Source organism: Scyliorhinus canicula, chromosome 2, assembly GCF_902713615.1.
Source record: "Scyliorhinus canicula chromosome 2, sScyCan1.1, whole genome shotgun sequence".
Classification (NCBI taxonomy): domain Eukaryota; kingdom Metazoa; phylum Chordata; class Chondrichthyes; order Carcharhiniformes; family Scyliorhinidae; genus Scyliorhinus; species Scyliorhinus canicula.
In genome coordinates this window covers 107,777,782-107,798,763 of record NC_052147.1, presented here as the reverse complement: position 1 = coordinate 107,798,763, position 20,982 = coordinate 107,777,782, and the positions used below count along the sequence as shown (strand labels likewise).

The window sequence follows — 20,982 nt, the reverse complement described above, 5'->3', positions numbered from 1 at the left end:
GGAGGAAACCAGAGCACCCGGAGGAAACCCACGCAGACACGGGGGGAACGTGCAGACTCCACACAGGCAGTGACCCAGCGGGGAATCGAACCTGGGACCCTGGTGCTGTGAAGCCACAGTGCTATCCACTTGTGCTACTATGCTGCCTTTCTACACCAATTGGAAAGCAAAGAGACTCATTACGCAATTGGATGATGCTCAACTCATAGCCAGAAAAAATTACCCCTCCATTTTCAATATTTTTATATCTAGTCAAGAGAAATGTTTGAGAATTTTTTTTTAAACCGTTCTCAAAAGTCCTGGAGATTTTTTTCCAGGATTCCACACAACAGTTTGATCATCAGTTCTTGGAGACTCCAGGCCAATCCTGCAGAGTTGGCAACCCTAGTTTGGACATATGCTCTGTTAAGCGTATTCTCCATTTTGATTAGCAGTCAGGAAATCTGCAGAAAAACGCTGGTTATTAATGCATTTTTTCCCCCAAAAGGAGCAAAGTATGCACCCTCATATTTAATATATAATTTTAAAATGTCATATTTCACAAAGGCAGGAGATTTGAATATCCTGCATGCTTTTGCCTGTTGCTGGAGGACTTTTGCCTCTGTTTAGTATTGTGTTATCTAACGCTGCATTATCTTAGAACTGTAACATCATTTTGTACACCCCGTTGTAAACTGAAACCTGGCTCAAGCAAAGATATGGGGCGAAATTTCCCCTCAAATCGAAAGGCTAGTGGCAGGCGGGAAAAGTGGCGTTAAAACAGTCGACTGCAGTGGTGACTATCTCCGCCCTATCACACAGGACGCTGAGTAAAGAATTGAACGGGGCCGTCCCCATGATGTGACACCCACCCCTCTAGCAACTTAATCCTTCGATGATCAGACGGCATTTTTAAAAGCCACCCCAGCGCAAAGTAATTAACCCTCGTACCCCCTTTCCCCGCAAGCTGGGGCAGTGCCAGAGGGCAGTTCCTGGGCAGTACCTGGGTAGTGTCCATGCATTGCTTGGGCATGATCCTGATCCCCTCCTCGCCCTCCGTGTGATGCACTCACCTGTGCTCCGGGACCTGGGATATATCTGCTTGGGAGACCAATCGTGATTCGCGCCATTCTGTCCTCATACCGACATGGATGGTTTTTATGAAGGGAGTGGGGGGAGGCCTGATAATTAGGTGCTAATGCGTCCAAAGATGTTCCCGATGTTGAATGTCAGGAAATACGCCACTCACCGATGGGGGGATGGGACAAAACATCACATCGGCGTGAAACGCGATTTGGAAATATTCGTGAGATTTTGCACACCTGTCGCCAAACCCACACAGCGTGATTGGGAGCGGTAGACCACATTCGTGGTCTTTCCAGTTGGAGCTGTGTTACATCATTGGATCAATTTTCCCTGATCAATTTACAGTAGCAAAAGGGCAGCACGGTGGCCTAGTGGTTAGCACAACCGCCTCACGGCGCTGAGGTCCCAGGTTCGATCCCGGCTCTGGGTCACTGTCCGTGTGGAGTTTGCACATTCTCCCCGTGTCTGCGTGGGTTTCGCCCCCACAACCCAAAAATGTGCAGAGTAGGTGGATTGGCCACACTAAATTGCCCCTTAATTGGAAAAAATAATTGGGTAATCTAAATTTATTTAAAAAAAAAAAAAAAAAATTTACAGTAGCAAAGTTCAGGGAAAAATGGTCGGTTTCTACCCCCTGCCTCATTTGCCGCTGCCACACTGCTGCACCCCCCCCCCCCCCACCCCTCCCCCCCCACTACCCACCCCACCTTTATGTCGTCTCAGGTTTTCTAGAGCAACATATTGAGGAGTGGAGTTAGACTAGTATCAGTGATAAGCACAGTTCCAGCATTGTTATGTCAATGGAGGTAGGAGAGTGTCTTCACAATCTCTGTTTCATGTTATATTCATGGAATGTTCCTACTTGCCAGGACGAGGTCAGCTTCAACAATACTCAAGAAGCTCGACACCAGCCCAGACAAAGCTGCCCACTTGATTGGCACCTATTCCACAAATATTCACTCCCTCCAACACCGATGCACAGTAGCAGCCGTGTGTACCATCTACAAGGTGCACTGCAGGAATTCAGCAAGGCTCCTTAAGCCACATCTTCCAAACCCATGACCACCACCATCTAGAAGCACATGTGCCAAGGTTCCCGGGTGCCAGACGGAGAGCCACCCTGCCTTGTCCCCTACTCAGGAGCTTCCAATGGCATTGGAAACCCCCGAGATGCCATTACACCTGGTCTATGCTTGTGTGGACCAGCACTAAACAGCGCTAAGTCGAGGCCTCACAGAAGAGTCCATTAGTTCCCAAGAGCCCATAAAATCTGTCGCACAGGTATTTAAAAGAGCCTAATGGCTCCAATGACAAATGGATCAGGATCACGCCCAGTGCGGGCAAGATCCAGATCGCTACGTCTCGTGACGTTCGGTTGAATCTCACGAGACATCTCAAGCGTTGTGAATCTTGTGAGAGGCCTCACGTGAGATTCAACACCCCCATTGTGACACCAAGTCGGGCGCAACAAGACCATTAAACTGCACCCTTATGGTCTGATGTTGCAGATACAGCTAGCGGTGACTAAAAATGGGAAATCAAATGAGAGAACATCTACTTAGGGATGGCCTTGATATGGAGTTCCATTAATAAAAATAAAGTTAGATGACAGATTGGGTTGAGTGCTGCTCCTCCTCCAGTTACTATGTCCTAAGAGGGTGTTGACGACCATGGACATCCACTGAATTGGCCCATGATTATGCCTGGCAAAGTACTGCAGTGGTTTGCCATTACTGTCCCTTCGACTCTTACCGCCTGCCAAGAGGCTTCTTGGAAGGATTTACACTCTAATAATAAACTAGTTATAGACCACGTTATAAACTATTCCATTATGAAATAACGAGAGTCAGTGACACAGTGTTCCAGAACTAGTAATCCAGGGACCCAGGGTCATGCTCTGGAGGCCAGGATTTGAATTCCACCAAATGGCAGATAATGAAATTTGAATTCAATGTAAATTCGGAATTAAAAATCTAATGATGACCATGAAACAATTGCCGACTATCGTAAAAACCCATCTGGTTCACTGTTGTCCTTTAGGAAACGAAATCTGCCATCTGGTCTGGCTGTAAATTCACAGATGAAAAATGAAAATGAAAAATGAAAATCGCTTATTGTCACGAATAGGCTTCAATGAAGTTACTGTGAAAAGCCCCCATTCTGGCGCCTGTCCGGGGAGGCTGGTACGGGAATTGAACCGTGCTGTTGGCCTGCCTTGGTCCGCTTTCAAAACCAGCGATTTATCCCAGTGAGCTAAACCAGCCCCTAAATGAAAATCGCTTATTGTCACGAGTAGACTTCAACGAAGTTACTGTGAAAAGCCCCTAGTCGCCACATTCCGGCGCCTGTCCGGGGAGGCTGGTACAGGATATGTGTTTGATTTTAAATGCCCTCTGAAATAGCTGAGCAAACCACTCAGTTCAAAGGGCAATAAATGCTGGTCCAGCCAGCGGCTCTCACATCCTCTGATTGAAAAAGAAATAATATTTCCTAACCCTCAAATCCTGAAATTGGACTTAAACTCAGAGCTTCCGGCCCAGAGGTAGGGATGTTATTCAATATGCCACAAGACTCACTGATTGCTACCATCTCTAAATCAGAAAGCCTGCCTTCAGAGACCATATTGTAGGTTAATACCTTCCATGCATTACTGAGGCAGTGCTGCACTGTCAGAAGAACCCATATTTTAGGTGAGATATAAAATGCAAGTGTCTCATGGCACTATTTGAAGAGCTGTGGAGTTCGCCAGTTGCCCTATCCTTCGACCAATGTTACTAGAGATCAATTGGCCTAATCCAACTATTTTTGTGTTGACTCTGCACCCAATGAAGTCCTGTAAAAACAAAGAACTTACAGAGGAGATATTTTCAATTCACAATGGCCTGCTTGGTTTATAATTTGACTTGGAACAGGCCGTGAATGGCAGAGCAGACTCATTCCACAAACATTTATTAGAGCACACTTTGAGTACTATATCGAGTTCAGATCTCTGTATTATCGTACGGCTATGGAACCACTGTTAAAATTATTCCCTTTACACCCAGGTCTAGACCATTAGCATGTACCATGACTACATGCATGCCACCAGTGGAGATTGCAAACCCGAGACAGAGCTGGGCAATCCCACAACCAACAAATCAGTTGGAAACTCTGCAGCCTTCCCACATCCATTTATGAATGCACAATTATGCAACAAACTGGAGAATGAGGCTCAACAAATACCTCCGCCCTCGATGGAGGTGCCCAGCACATCAATACAAAAAACAAGACTAAAAGCACCAGCATCATCTTCAGCCAGAATTGCTGAGCGGATGGCCCATTGTGGTCACCTTCTGAGGTCACAGCTTCACAAATGCCAATCTTCAGACAATTCTATTCAGTCCACGTGACATTAAAAAATGGCTGAAGGCACTGGATACAGCATATGCTCTTGGCCCTTACAACACCTGTGCTGTACTACTGAAGACTTGTGCTCCAAAAATTAGCCATGACCGAGCCAAGCTATTCCATTATAGTTACCCAGCAAAGTGGAAAGTTGTCTATGCACTGTCCACTAAAAGCAGGATAAATCTAATCCGGCCAATTACCACCCCATCGGCCTCCTCTCAATTATCAGCAAAGTGGTAGAAGGTGTTGTAGACAGTGTTATCAAACGGTATTTACTTGGCCATGACCTGCCCAGTTTGGGTTCTGCCAGGACCACTCAATTCCTGGCCTCATTACAGCTATGATTCAAACATGGACAAAAGAGCTGAACCCCAGAGGTGAGGTGAGAATTACTGCCCTTGATGTCAAGGCAGCATTTGACTGAGTGTGGCATTAAGGAGCCCCCCCAAAAATTGAGTAAATTGGGAGAAAGGTGGAAATGTTCCACTGATTTGGAGTCATTTCTCGCACATAGGTAGATGGTTGTGGCTGTTGGACTCAATTGACGGTCAGTGCCACTTCATCACTACAGGTGATCCTCAGGTTAGAACCACTTCCAGCTGTTTCATCAATGACCTTACTTCATAAAGTGGAGATGCCGGCATTGGACTGGGGTGAGCACAGTAAGAAGTCTTACAACACCAGGTTAAAGTCCAACAGGTTTGTTTCAAACAGTAGCTTTCGGAGCGCAGCTCCTTCCTCAGGTGACATTCAGTGCTCCACAAGCTAGTGTTTGAAACAAACCTGTTGGTCTTTAACCTGGTGTTGTCAGACTTTTTACTGTGCTCACCCCAGTCCAACGCCGGCATCTCCACATCATGGCCGCCATCGACACCGCAAACTCCCGACTCAAAGTGGAGAGGATCTGCAAGAAGATCGCGCGTATAGACAATTCACCTGACATCACTTACAAGCTGCCCTCCAAGCCACACACCACCCTAACTTGAAACTACATTACTATTCTTTATTCTTTATCATTTTTATTGTCACAAGTAGGCTTACATTAACACTGCAATGAAGTTACTGTGAAAATCCCCCTCGTCGCCACATTCCGGCGCTTGTTCGGGTACACAGAGGGAGATTTCAGAATGTCCAAACTAACAGGCACCTCTTTCAGGAAACCGGAGCACCCGGAGGAAACCCACGCAGACACGGGGAGAATGTGCAGACTCCACACAGACGGTGACCCAAGCCGGGGAATCAAACCTGGCACTATGAAGCCACAGCGCTAAACACTATGCTACTGTGCTGTTGTATACCTTCGCTGTCGCTGGGTCAAAATCCTGGAACTCCCTTCCTGACAGATCTGTGGGTGTCCTACTCCACATGAACTGCAGGGGTTCAAAGAGGTGGCCTACCACCGCCATGGGCAATAAATGCTGGCCGAGCCAGCGATGCCTTCTTTCCCATGTTGAATTTGAAAAAAGAGGATTCATTCCTGGGCTAACAGAATAGGATGAATTTGGTCGCAAAGAATATTTTCAGGCAATTTCTTACCTAATGTAAAATTTAATATGAAGTGAACATTTACTGCCAGTTGTGAAGACATGGTACAATTGTCAGAGGTGACTCAGGATCTGGCTGAGTGCCGATAGTTAATAAAGCTGAAAACAGTTAATTATGTCGGTCAAGACACAAAACCCATGCTATTCTGTATCAATAACTTGTTCAAGGAAGGAAACAGACAAGCTAAACCTAACCTCAAAGATTTGATAACAGGCAGGAGTAGAATGCCTTTACCTGAAGACTGATGAGAATGTGAAAAACTCTACAAGAAGGAGTGGTTGAGGTGAATTGTAAAATTGTATTTTCGGGGAAGCTAGACAGAGACATAAGGGATAAAGGAATAGGAAAACATGCTGATAGGATGAGTAGAGGCTCATGGGGAGCATAAATAGCAGCTTCGAGGAGTTGGGCTGAATGTTGTATTTCTGTGCTGCCCATTCCGTGGTTCAGTCTCACCCTTCTGCTAATTAAGATTACTATTCTGTGTCTGACAGTAGTCACTTTATTTTGTGGACTACACAAGCAAAGTAGCAATAGTACTTTGGAAAGAATGGCAGAGGTCTGTGTTCTTCAAACTTTTTTTCCGACCCACGCCGGCCGACCTTCGCGACCCACGCCGGACGACCTGCGCAACCCACCATTTTAGAACATAGAACATACAGTGCAGAAGGAGGCCATTCGGCCCATCAAGTCTGCACCGACCCACTTAAGCCCTCACTTCCACCCTATCCCCATAACCCAATAACCCCTCCTAACTTTTTTGGTCACTAAGGGCAATTTATCATGGCCAATCCACCTAACCTGCATGTCTTTGGACTGTGAGAGGAAACCGGAGCACCCGGAGGAAACCCACGCAGACTCGGGGAGAACGTGCAGACTCTGCACAGACAGTGACCCAGCGGGGAATCGAACCTGGGACCCTGGCGCTGTGCTAATCACTTGTGCTACCGTGCTGCCCACTCTGCCCACTCTACCGTGCTCTCTTACCTTGTTTGCTGCTGACATAAATGGAGGAAATGGTTTTGGGTCCCTTTGGCCCTCGTACATGCTCCTCCAATGGAACCTGTTGGATGAAGGTGAAGCCTTCCGGTGTCGAAAAGTATGGAGTCTCCATCTGTCCAAAGTTCTGCATTTTTTTCCTGTAAGATTTTATAAAATAAAATGACTGAAATGAAATGAAAATCGCTTATTGTCACAAGTAGGCTTCAAATGAAGTTACTGTGAAAAGCCCCGAGTCGCCACATTCCGGCGCCTGTTCGGGGAGGCTGGTCCGGGAATTGAACCTGCGCTGCTGGCCTGCCTTGGTCTCCTTTAAAAGCCAGTTATTTATCCCAGTGATAAACCAACCCCTCCGAACTTGTAAACCCCCCAAACTTGTAAAAAAAAATAAAAATTAAAATGAATAAAATAAATGAATAAAATAAATAAAACCTCCCCAAACATGTAAAACAAAAAGCTGCGGCCGTTTTTTAAAAAAGCGGCCGTACTGCGCATGTGTGCCCAATCATCGGCGCACATGCGCATAGTTTTGTGCATGCGCACCGATGACCTGGCATGCATGCACAGTGCGGCCGCATTTTTTTTTCACGTTCATGGCCATTTTGAAGGCCGCTTGCAGCCGGCGTTATTAACAGCCGGCTGCTGCACTGTTACGCGCAGATTTGCGCGATCGGGAACGTCGCGACGGACGGCTCCGCAACCCACCCGCGGGTCACATCCTAGAGTTTGACAATGCCTGGCATAGATAGCCCCTGTCTCTTCTACAGAAGTCCTGAACACTTGCGTTTTGATGCTTCTACAATATCCATTTTGGAGACTTCCAGTGGTTTCAATACCATTTTCAAGTTTAAGGCTTTGTCCAACCACTGTTACTTTGACGATGCATCAGCAGCCACACCCTAAGTAACAATGTAGGAATATTCGGTCAGGACCTTTTATTCTGGCCTGTCAACAAAAGCTGTCAATAATATCCAGTGAGTTACATGGACACTCCATTCCAAATAATCCATCTTCATACTTGACTTTTGACAGGACTGGACAGTCCTATCAGAAAATTAAACTGAATCAAGTCATTAAGTGTATTAAGAATATCCAGCACATAGGTGTACAATTATAAGGCTTCACAGTTGACCTTCAAACTCTGTGGGTATATTTACTCCCTAACAACATGTGTCCGTGGGTCAGGTAGGAATTAGACATTTACAAACCCGCTTCCAGCCCATGCTGCTCGGTTTTTGTGGTGGGTTGGGGGAGGAGAGGTGCAAGTTACCAATCTCTCTCAGGAGGCAGATCGATCACTGAGAGATTTTAAGGAGGCTTTGAATTTTATTTTTAACTGCGAGGTTTTATTGGCGAGGTTTCCCGGAATGAGAGCTTATTTGCAGCACTACTTGTGGACCGGGTGGAGCCTGGATCCCGAAGTCCAACAAGTTAGCTTCCTTAGAGAGCCTGTGATGGACTGACACTCCCACCTTGACCCCTGACCCCAACCACTGACATCATCCAAACTCCCAACCACGACCTCCACAATTCCCACCAAGTTCCAACATATCCCCTGACCTCTACAATGCCCTTCCAGCCGTCACGATCTCCCTCTGCATCCAGAGTCCAAAATCTACCCTCCCTTTCCCCATATCCAGTCTCGCTTTCCATCACTTATCCTTATTGCTTCCCAATCTGATGGAAACATCAGGGGTATTCTAAATTGGATGCTGAAGAAGAAAGAGTTTGCTCTCAATAGGGATTAGCTTCAATGGGCCAAATGGCCTTTTTTGCAATGTTGACTTTTCTAATCTTCTTAAAGTCACAAAGTTCAGAATAGTTTCAAACAGCTGAGAAAAAGCACACAGCCTTTCAGTCACATCGGCCGAAATTTTCCGTTTGACAGGATGACTGCTTGTTGAGAAAGCTTGTGGTGCAGGATTTATTTCACGACAAGCAGTCATTGTGGTAGTCACTACTGTTGTATATATATCGCATATGAGGTGTATTACGGTAAGGCTCCTGTATTACAGGTACGGGGGTAGATCCTTGCCTACTGGCTCCGCCCAGTAGGCAGAGTATAAATGTGTGTGGTCTCCGAGCTGCAGCCATTTCGGCGGCAGCTGCGGGAGGCTACACATCTCTGCTTAATAAAGCCTCGATTACACTCTACTCTCGTCTCGTCGTAATTGATAGTTCATCAGACATCCTGTCAATCGGCCTTAAAACTGCTGACAAAATGTAAAAGTGCCCCTGCTCTTAAAATGAGCAGGACATCTGGGAATCCCATATTTCCAGATTTCCAGTCTGGAAATCTTGCCCCCTCCACCCCAGTAAATATAGGGAATTTTAGTCACCAAAATAAATACGTAAATAGGCAGAAAAAGCTGCGTTTTTAGGGTCGCACTGAGGCAGCCTGATGAGGTAGGCCTCTTCACTGTATACCTCCGCACCCAAACAGTGTATGGACTGCAGTATTTTTAAATCAATGTTAAATAAAACATGCAAAGAACGATAAATGTTTAAAATAATCCAGACAAGCAGGGTTACTGTAGAACATATAAATTACGGTGCAGAACGAGGCCATTCAGATCATTGCATCTGCATCAGCCAAAAAAGAGAAAAAGGAAACTAGCTGTTCATTTTAATCCAGTTTTCCAGCACCTGGTCCACAGCCTCGCAGGTCACAGCACTGCTGATGCAGATCCAGGTATCATTTAAATGCTATGGGCGTTTCAGATCAACCACCAATTTAGACAGTGAATTCCAAACACCCACCACCATCTGGGTGAAACGACCTTTCCTGATGTCCCCTCTAATTCTTCTACCAATCCCCATAAATCTGTGCCTCCTGGTAATTGACCCCTTAACCAGTTAAAACACGTCTTTCCTGTCTACTCTATCTAGGGCCCTCAAATATTTGTACACCTCAATTAGGTCACCCCTTAGTATCCTCTGTTCTAATTTTATTCAATTTCTCCTCAGAACTGCAATTTTCAAGTTTTCTGATGGAAACATCAGGGGTATTCAAAGCACAGTTGGATGCTAAAGCAGGAAGAGTTTACTCTCAAAAGGGATTAGCTTCAATGGGCCAAATGGCCTTTTTGCAAAGTTCAAGGGGCAGCACGGTGGCACAGTAGTTAGCACTGCTGCCTCACGGTACCCAGGTCCCAGGTTTGATCCCGGCTCTGGGTCACTGTCCGTGTGGCGTTTGCACATTCTCCCCATGTTTGCGTGGTTTTCGTCCCCACAACCCAAAGATGTGCAGGGTAGGTGGATTGGCCACGCCAAATTGCCCCTTAATTGGAAAACATGAATTGGGTGCTCTAAATTTATTTATTTTTTAAGTCGGAAAGTTCAGAATTGTTTCAGACAGCTGAGAAAAAGCACACAGCCTTCCAGTCACATTGGCCGAAATCTTCCGGGATCTGCTGGTCCCACTAATGGCAAACTCCCCTCCCCCGCCGTCATGGAATCCATAGCGACGGAGGTTTAAACAATGGGGAAACTCCTTGACGGCGGCAGGATCGGAAGTTTTTGCCACTGGCTAATGGCAGGCTGCCTCTGTCGCTGTGAAACGTGTGGCGAGGAACATCCCGCACCCGCCCATTGTTTCTCAGGACTATGAAGCTGCAGGGAAAGAATGGAAAAGAGAAAGTGAGGTGAAGTCACATTTTGGAGACATGGTTAGAACAGGGACAGGAATGGTTGTGGAAGTTCCGGGGTATAGATGTTTCAGTAAGAGTAGGGAAGGTGGTAAAAGAGGTGGAGGAGTCAAATTGTTAATCAAGGATAGCTTAACGGCTGCAGAAAGGCAGTTCGAGGGGGATCTGCCTACTGAGGTAATATGGACTGAAGTTAGAACTAGGAAAGGAGTCGTCACGTTGTTAGCAGTCTTCTATAGACCCCCAAATAGTAATAGAGATGTGGAGGAAGAAATTGAAAAGCAGATTATGGATAGGTGTGGAGGTCTCAGGGTAGTTGTCATGGGTGACTTTAACTTTCCAAATATTGATTGGAACCTCTATAGGTCGAACAGTTCAGATGGGGCAGTTTTTGTACAGTGTGTGCAGGAGAGTTTCCTGACACAGTATGTGGATAGGCCGACAAGAGGTGGGGCCACATTGGATTTGGTACTGGGTAATGAACCGGGCCAAGTGTTAGATTTGTTTGTGGGAAAGCATTTTGGAGATAGTGTCCACAATTTGGTGTCTTTCACTGTTGCAATGGAGAGGGATAGGGCCATAAGGCCGGGCAAGGTTTATAATTGGAGGAGGAGTAATTATGATGCGATTAGGCAAGAATTATGGAGCATAAGATGGGAACAGAAACTGTCAGGGAAAGGCACAAATGAGAAGTGGAGCTTGTTCAAGGAACAAATACTGTGTGTCCTTGATAGGTGTGTCCCTGTCAGGCAGGGAGGAAATGGCCGTGTGAGGGAACCATGGTTCACAAAAGAGGTTGAATGTCTTGTCAAGAGGAAAAAGGAAACATATGTAAAGATGAGAAAAGAAGGTTCAGTTGGGTCGCTTGAGGGTTACAAGGTAGCAAGGAAAGCTAGGAGGGGGCATGAGAAGTCCTTGGCAGGTCAGATCAAGGAAAACCCCAAGGATTTTTACTCTTATGTGAGAAATAAAAGAATGACCAGGGTGAGGTTAGGGCCGGTCAAGGACAGTAGTGGGAACTTGTGCATGGAGTCAGAAGAGATAGGAGAGGTGTTGAATGAATACTTGTCTTCAGTGTTCACCGAGGAGAGGGGCTATGTTTTTGAGGATGAGAGTGTGATACAGGCGGGTAGGCTGGAGGAGGTAGGTGTTCTGAGGGAAGATGTATTAGCAATTTTTAAAAACCTGAGGGTCAACAAGTTCCCTGGGCCAGATGGGATATATCCTAGGATTCTTTGGGAGGCAAGGGATGAGATTGCAGAGCCTTTGGCTTTGATCTTTGGGTCTTCACTGTCCACGGGGTTAGTGCCAGAGGACTGGAGAGTGGTGAATGTTGTTCCTCTGTTCAAGAAAGGGAATAGAAATGACCCTGGTAATTATATACGAAAGGGAAAATGCTGGAAAATCTCAGCAAGTCTGTCACCATCTGTAGGGGGAGAAAAGAGCTAACGTTTCAAGTCCGATGGCTTTTTGTCAAAGCTGGCATCTACATTCCAGCATCCAGCATCCGCAGTAATTTGCTTTTAACCTGGTAATTATATAGGCTGGTTGGTCAGTAAATTACTGGAAAAGGTCCTGAAAGATAGGATTAATGACCATTTGGAAAGATGCGGCTTAATCCAGGATAGTCAACACGGATTCGTGAAGGGTAAGTCATGCCTCACAAATTTGATTTGAATTCTTTGAGGAGGTAACTAAGTGTGTAGATGAAGGTAGAGCAGTTGATGTTGTATACATGGATTTTAGTAAGGCGTTTGATAAGGTTCCCCATGGTCGGCTCATGAAGAAAGTAAGGAGGTGTGGGATAGAGGGAAATTTGGCCAATTGGATAAGTAACTGGCTATCACATAGAAGGTGGTGGTGGATGGAAAATGTTCAGACTGGAGACCAGTTACCAGTGGTGTACCACAGGGATCAGTGCTGGGTCCTCTGCTATTTGTGATTTTTATAAATGACTTGGAGGAGGGGGCTGAAGGGTGGGTCAGTAAATTTGCTGATGACACCAGGATTGGTGGAGTAGTGGATGAGGTGGAGGGCTGTTGTAGGCTGCAAAGAGACATTGATAGGATGCAGAGCTGGGCCAAAACATGGCAGATGGAGTTTAACCCTGATAAGTGCGAAGTGATTAATTTTGGTAGGCCAAATTTGAATGTGGATTACAGGGTCAACGGCAGGGTTCTGAGGAATGTGGAGGAACATAGAGATCCTGGGGTTCATGTCCACAGATCTCTGAATATTGCCACTCAAGTGGATAGAGCCATGAAGAAGGCCTATAGTGTGTAAGCGTTTATTAACAGGGGGCATGAGTTTAAGAGCTGTGGGGTTATGCTGCAACTGTACAGGGCCCTGCTGAGATCACATTTGGAGTATTGTGTGCAGTTCTGGTCACCTCATTATAGGAAGGATGTGGAAACATTGGAAAGGGTCCAAAGGAGATTTGCCAGGATGCTGCCTGGTTGGAGGGTAGGTCTTATGAGGAAAGGTTGGGGGAGCTAGGGTTTTTCTCATTGGAGCAAAGGAGGGTGAGAGGCGACTTAATAGAAGTTTATAAGATGTTGAAGGGGATAGATAGAGTGGACGCTCAGAGATTATTTCCTCGGGTGGATGTAGCTGTTGCAAGTGGGCATAACTATAAGGTTCAGGGTGGGAGATATAGGAGGGCTATCCGAGGTAGGTTCTTTACACAGAGAGTGGTTAGGGTGTGGAATGGACTGCCTGCTGTGATAGTGGAGTCGGACACTTTAGGAACTTTCAAACGGTTATTGGATAGGCACATGGAGCACACCAGAATGACAGGGAGTGGGATAGCTTGATCTTGGTTTCGGACAAAGCTCGGCACAACATCAAGGGCAGAAGAGCCTGTTCTTTGCTGTACTGTTCGATGTTCTATGTCTATGAGCCCGGCTTACAGAATGCAGGAGAATATGTATCACGTATGGAGAATAGCCTTTCATTATATCCTGCATTCTCCCTTGCACATCTCTGCAGTGTTTTCCACATGGGGATGCCTTTGATATGCAGGTTTATGAAGGGGAAGATGAATTATGAGCTGTACTTGTTTGTGCAGATGTATCACCTCTGTGGTCTTGGTGCAGTAGCAGTAAGTGGAAGACCAGCACGGTTTTGTAGTTTGGCTCTGATACTGCTGGGAGCTGAAGCATCACTTTTTCTTTACACATTCCCTGTGAAACATCAGTTGCAGTGCACAGTGTGTTTGGGAATCCATTTCCTTTGGGTCAACCTGGACATTTGAATGAAAATACCTCGAGGGCCAGGGGGACGGTTGTGTCAGATCTTTTACTGCTTACTACAGCTTGTGCTGGGACTGCTAGTCGGTCTTTGATAAATTAGACATGAGGAATGATCAGCACCAGCACTGCAGAGTGCAAGAGAATGCTGAAATGCGCTTTTGCTCTTTAAATGATGTTTTGCATTTTATATCTTCCACAAAACCTGCATCATCAGCCACTTTTATATTTAACCACCCTAGGGAGGTGGAGGCGGCGATGGGCAAAGAGAAATAGACTTGCATCATGCACAACCTCAGGATATTGAAATGCGGTAGTCGGTTGCAATTGGCCTGTTTAATAGTTTAATTGATCCGAGTTAGTCTATTCACTGAATTTAATTGCTTACGTCTGTGAGCTGAGGTAACTGACATCAGAAGGAAGGTTCCAGAAGACTGAACTCGGTTACGGCTGAGAGGGTTGTGTGAAGAAATCTTTTAAGTGCTGAGATATTTTAAAGTGCTGCAAATAAACCCGTTATAGATATCGAACGAGTTCCATCGCTGCATTGTTGTTGTTCCTTATCCTGCACTTAGACTCGAGGCAGACTTTAATCTGTTCCCATGGTGAGGTTTTCCCTGGGTCAGCTTGCTACCCTGCCACCTGGCGGCTTACAGCTTGAGGTGCTCCACTCCACATCAAGCAAGGCTGACCAGGAGTCTCTCCCACTCTTACTGCCAGCCATTGGCGTGTTGGAAGGATAAATAAGTTGACATTCAGCCTGTCTGGCTGTGTTATGAACGCACCTTGTTTGGCCATCAATTCATGGGGTGGGTCTCGATCAGGTGAGCTTCTGGCTCAGAGGCAGCAACACTACTCACTGCACTACAAGACCTCACATCTCTGAATTGCTCTGAGATAAATCAGATATATAAGATAAACCAGCAATCACATAACAGTAATCACTGTCATAATGTAGGAAAATACATTACTGCCTTTTTGGAATGCTGGACTTACCAAAGAGCATATGATGAACTCAAAAGTATTCACGAGCAGGTACTAAAACTGATCCAAGGTAACATATAACAAGCGGCTTTGACACAATCAAACAAGTGAAAATATGTTCACTTGCTGAAAAACCTTCTTTTGGACCTTACTAGAAATCTCTTGAATTCCACCCCCATTGCCTGTCCTTTGGCTGAACCAGACAAAAGTGTATGTTGGCCGCTGCGTCCCCTCCCAGACCCTCTCCCCGCCCCACTCAACGCACCCCTGTCTGCATCAACGGGGCAGAGGTGGAGATGGTTGACACCTTCAAAATCCTAGGTATCCTAGGTGTGCACATCACCAACAATCAGTCCTAGTCCACCCACATCGACTCTACGACCAAGAAAGGACAACAGTGCCTATACTTCATAATATTAATAATCTTTTTATTGTCACAAGTAGGCTTACATTAACCCTGCAATGAGGTTACTGTGAAAAGCCCCTAGTTGCCACATTCCAGCGCCTGTTCGGGTACACAGAGAGAGAATTCAGAATGTCCTCTCCTAGCTTTTGCGGTTTTTATAGATACCTGCGGTTTCAGCAGTGGTTTACAAGGTACAATGCATAAGATTCTGACAGGGCTGGACAGATTGGAGGCAGGGTATTGTTTCCTTTGGCTGGGGCATTTAGAACAAGGGGTCACAGTCTCTGGATGTGAGGTAGGCAATTTAGGACTGAGATGAGGAGAAATCTCTTCACTCAGAGGGTGGTGAACCTGTAGCATTTTCCACATGGCTAGTGTGGGCTCAAACCACCCTCATTAGGCCTATAACCAAAAGCCTGGTCAAAGAGGTAAGTTTTAAAGAGTGCCTTTAAGGAGATAACCAAGAGATGGTGAGGTTTAGGTAGGGGATTCCAGAGCTTGGGGCCTGTGCAATTGAAGGCAGTTCAGATTAAATTCTTGGTTTGTGCTGACTTGGTCCCATCCCTTAACCTTCTTTTCTCATTTACTAACCAGTGTTCCTAGTCACCCTCGTTACCACTCTGACCTACTTGATTCATGCATAAGTGGTATGTCTTCACAATGGCCCCATGAACCCCAACTGGGTTAGTTCTGCACAGCAACTCCCATGTGTGTAGACGGAATATTTCAGATGCATCTTCAATATCTTAGCAGCTCTTAACTGTGATGGTGGTGCTGCAAATCAGACTTCATGCCCCTGCACTCGTAGGGGGAGTATTGATCAATGTCTTTACTCCTGCGGACATAGCGTGAGGACTGGATTGGACACAGTTATGAAGCCCTGTGTGATGAAATAGTATGATGTTTAAGGTCCAGGCTTATGCATGAGGAATGGCCATTTTGGAAAGTGGCCAAGCAAGAGACAGAATTCTCAGTGGAAAGAGGGGGAAAATTGGAAGAGACTGGATGGGGAAAGCAATGTAAATATCGAATCCTCTGGTGGCCAAGCTCAGCGCCATCTGAATCACATATATACTGGCAGTGTTAGGCTACAGGCCACACTGTTGTTGGAAAGTGGGGCTGAGCGGACAGAGGACTGAATTTCACCAGCCCTTTGGGGATGGGCTGAGAGGCTGGCAAAATGGTGCAGGAAGGCAGCAGGTGGTGGGCCCACCATCTTCCTGTTCCAGCAGTGGGAAAGGTGACAGGAGACCTTCTTGTCTGGAGCCCAATTGAAACACTTAAATGGCCAATTAAAGGCCTCTTCCCATTTGCCTAGCATTTGAACAGCTGCAGGTGTGCCCATCTCCAGATAGGGAAACTGACCAGTAAGACCAGGTGTCTTCCCAGTGAACTCCGGCATGTGCCGGTCCTCCTCCTCAAGCACTCTGACGCATGAAACGGTCAACCAGCGGCAATGGCTGCCTACCCCTGGCAACAGCATTGCCTTCCCTCAACAACCACCTCCCCCCACCATCTCCCTTTGCCATGACCTGCCTGACTGACTTGGGTGTCCCCAAATACCAATTTCCTCGACTTTGAGGGCACAAGGCCATCGGTGCAGCCTCATCCTCCAGCTGTAGTCCCAGTACTGATGCTACTGAGTGTGCTGTGCTGCTGGCCCCCTGATTGAGCCGGGAACTCTTGGTGGGATGACCGCTGGTCTTAAAAGGGACGACAACCACTTAGTTGGCTGCCGACAACCAAATGCAGCCCTGAGTCCTGTTGCCCACCGAAAAAAAGTCGCTCCAGCATCTGGCCCCAGTGGCAGGACACCTGCTGCCTACATAAAATTCAACCCACGGAATTGACACACTCACACATCTATTGAATTCCATTGGAAGAGCAAGGCACGTAAAGGACATTGTTAATAATGACTGATTGTGAATGATTGCTGGAACAGCTCCCATTGGAAAACTAACCCCTCATTTTGAAGCTACCACTGTGATGCTTAATGGACAATTTGATCAACACAAACTGTCTAAATGCAAAGGAAAATATGTAAAATTCATAAGTTCATGCATTTTTAATTTTAGATTAAAAATATTTCCTGGAGTATTTGGCTGGAATTCTCCGCTCCAGCGGCTAAGTGCCGGCTCCAACGGAAAATCCACCAGTGGTCCACGATGGGGAAATCGGCGTGAACCCCTCACCAATTCCAGTACCAGTGAGAGGCTGGCACTGTTGCCACGTGAACCACCCGCGGATCGCGCGGACAACAGCTGGAGAATCGCTGGGTCCCGGACTGCGCATGCGCAAGGCTGACGGCCTGCGCCGGTCACGCCAGAAAACATGGAGTTGGCCATGTGGGAACTCTAATCTGCCCATGCCAACCCCACAGCCCACCCCCTAGTCACCCCCACCAGTCCCCCCCAGCCCTAGCAGAAGCCAGCAGCATGGATCCCGGACGAGTGTGGCGGCACTGGGCACAGTCCGCAGCCAGCACACTAGGTTCCCGGCCGCTGGGACCACACATGGCCTGTGCCGTTGGGAACTTGGGCCATCGGGGGCGGAGCATCGTAGGTGGGCCGGCCAGTGACGTGCCAATGGCCCTGCAACTGCATGCGGAGCGCGTCCCGGTGACACCGGTTTGGAATGGGCAGAGCATCGCACACTGGCGTCAAACTAGCATCTGCCCCAATACCAACATCGGAATCCATGCTCCGCTCGATCACCGATCCTGATTTCATCGTTGGGCTACGGAGAATCCAGCCCCGTATCTCTCTACATCTGCACCTTCTGTTCGCTACACAAAGGTAGGTCTGACCCACAACACTACAATCTCCACCTTGGATAAGCCAAGGAAACGGGTCCCAAATGCACCCCAGCGAGAACAGGGATTGAATCCCAAGCTGCAGGTACCATTGTTTTTTTTATAAATTTAGAGTACCAATTATTTTTTTTTCCCAATTAAGTGGCAATTTAGCGCGGCCAATCCACCTAACCTGCACATCTTTGCGTTGTGGGGTGAAACCCACGCAGACTCGGGGAGAATGTGTAAAGTCCACACGGACAGTGACCCATGGCCGAGATTCGAACCCGGGTCCTCAGTGCCGCAGCCCCAGTGCTAGCCACTGAGCCACGTGCCAACCCTGTAGGTACGATTTGGACCCACACCAGCCCTCCCAAGGAATCTCAAGTTGTTGTGGCAACATCACGTTTACATGAATGTTGTATTGTGGAGCTCTGGATAGTGATGGAAGAGGCTCCGATTTTCTTTCCATCACAAGGTTGACCTGGAATCTCTCTCACTTCTGTTGGTGTGAGCTGGAAGGATTTACAGATTGATACTCAGCTTCTTTGACTACAGTTCTGGACACGTTGTCCTTGGAATTAAGTCCTGTAAGTGGAACTTTTAACCAGAGCTTCTGGATCAGAAGCAAGGACACTACCCACGGAACCACAAGACCTCATCCTTAAATCTTTTATCCATTTCTCATCATCAGTGCATGCTGTCTCTTGATTTATTACTATCACAGGCAATATACACACCACAGCTTGATTCATCGTAATCAACTTTAGCATTTTTATTCCATTCTGTCAATTCAGAGCCTTTTCATTCCTTATCTGTCTTGTTCAACTAATTCAGAGATATTGCAAGACTGTTCAAAATGCTCATTTGGGTTATAATCTATTATTCAGCCTAATTTCCGACCCCACATTAACCTTTGCTAGTGTATTAGAACAGTACAGCACAGAACAGGCCCTTCGGCCCTCAATGTTGTGCCAAGCAATGATCACCCTACTCAAGCCCACGTATCCACCCTATACCAGTAACCCAACAACCCCCATTAACATTATTTTTTTTTAGGACACTAAGGGCAATTTAGCCTGGCCAATCCACCTAACCCGCACATCTTTGGACTGTGGGAGGAAACCGGAGCACCCAGAGGAAACCCACGCACACACGGGGAGGACGTGCAGACTCCGCACAGACAGTGACCCAGCCGGGAATCGAACCTGGGACCCTGGAGCTGTGAAGCATTGATGCTAACCACCATGCTACCGTGCTGCCCCCTGTATATTCTCTTTGTACTGTGAAAAGTGTTTAAAGAATTCCAAATATTCTCCAACAAGCACTAACTTCAACACCCCCCTGAAGTCACCCCCCACCCCCACCCCTGCTGCCACGACCAAACCTCCATTTCAGTAACATCATTGCCTTCAGATGCTGTCTACCCCATTCCTACTGGTAGTTGAACCCCTTCTGGTGGTTCAAGGGTGACTGTCAACAGCTAAAACAAGTTGCTAAGAAGAGCAGCTTAGGACAAGTCATTCACCTAATGTTGGAAACAGCCACATGCTATGATCAGAAGACAGTGGGATTGGTAGCCTAGAAGGAGGATATTAGATGGACCGAAGGGTCGTCTTCATCGGAAGTCGTCTTGCAATAGCTGGGTAGGTAGGTTGTTAGACAGATGGATAAGCGGTTGATTGAAAAATCATCATGGCAGCAGGTGGCAAATTGTGAGAACGATATAAATAAAACAATTGTAACTCATAGCATAGTTTTAGACAATCATTAAAATTAAAATCAAGTATTAAATAATATAAGGATTGCACAATTACAAACATTTCTATGTTGCAAAATGCAGGTCTCCTTAATTTCTGGAAGAAAGATGAAAGGTCTCCTGCACTCTGTATTTTGTATTGATGTTAAATGTGTTATTTAAATATCAGGGCCTGAATTCTCCAGCCGTTGGGATTCTCTTTTCCCACCGGAAGTGCATCGCCACCCACCGACCGGTTTCAAGCCGGTGTGGATTGGATTCAATGGGAAATCCCATTGACCAGCGGTGGGAGTAGAGAACCCCGCCACCAGCGAACAGTGCGAGGAACAGGCAGCGAGGAACAGAGAACCCCGCCCCATATATTAAATTTAGCAGCTTCAAACACATTCCACGTTGCTGCCCATTTTACTGTTTCTCCTGAGAATTCATATTTTGCTGAATTAACACAATGGGTGGGATTTTGTCCCCCTCAACGGGTTTCCCATTATTCACACCCTCCACCTCCAGGCAACCCACAATGGGGCTTGGGGGGTGTTGGGGAGAGGCGCATCGTCAGGACGGGAAGATCCATCTGGTGGGAGCAGCCGGAAAATTTCGGCCAATGTGCAGTCCTGACATATGCACTAGCAATTAGGGCCATAGCCTCAATACAATGGTAGGTCTTAATGCTTTGAGTTGAATATGACTCTTCTTCAGAAGTGGAGAAGAGTCACATTTGGCTCAACATGTTTTTTTAAAAATAATTTTTATTCAAGTTTTAAAAAATTTTAACCAACAAGAACAGAAAGAAATAAGAACAGTAACCCCCCCGCTATACACAGATAATAAATTAACAGAAATAATTAACATGAAAGCAAATATACACGCCCAATAAAAGAAAAAACAAACAAACCCTCTCCCGCCCACCCACCCCTCCCCGCCCCCCCCCCCCCCAACCACACTGAAGCCCTCACCTCCCCCCATGCCGCCTCCATTGCCCCCAAATTTTGAGGGTAGCCGCCACCGCCGGGCTCGTAGTATACCTCATTGGGGGAAGCGGTACCGGCGCCGTCACCAGCGCCTCCAGACCTGTGCCTACGCAGGACGCCACCTCCAATCTTTTCCATGCCGCCCTCTCCCCCTCCATTACCCACCTGCGTATCATCGGCTCA

General features: G+C 46.8%; 1 protein-coding gene across 1 annotated transcript in view; it reads left to right on the top strand.

Annotated features, from left to right (window-relative positions):
* Positions 1–20,982, top strand: part of LOC119956945 (tetratricopeptide repeat protein 9A) — a 131,746-nt gene that overhangs the window by 97,428 nt on the left and 13,336 nt on the right. The window lies entirely within an intron of this gene.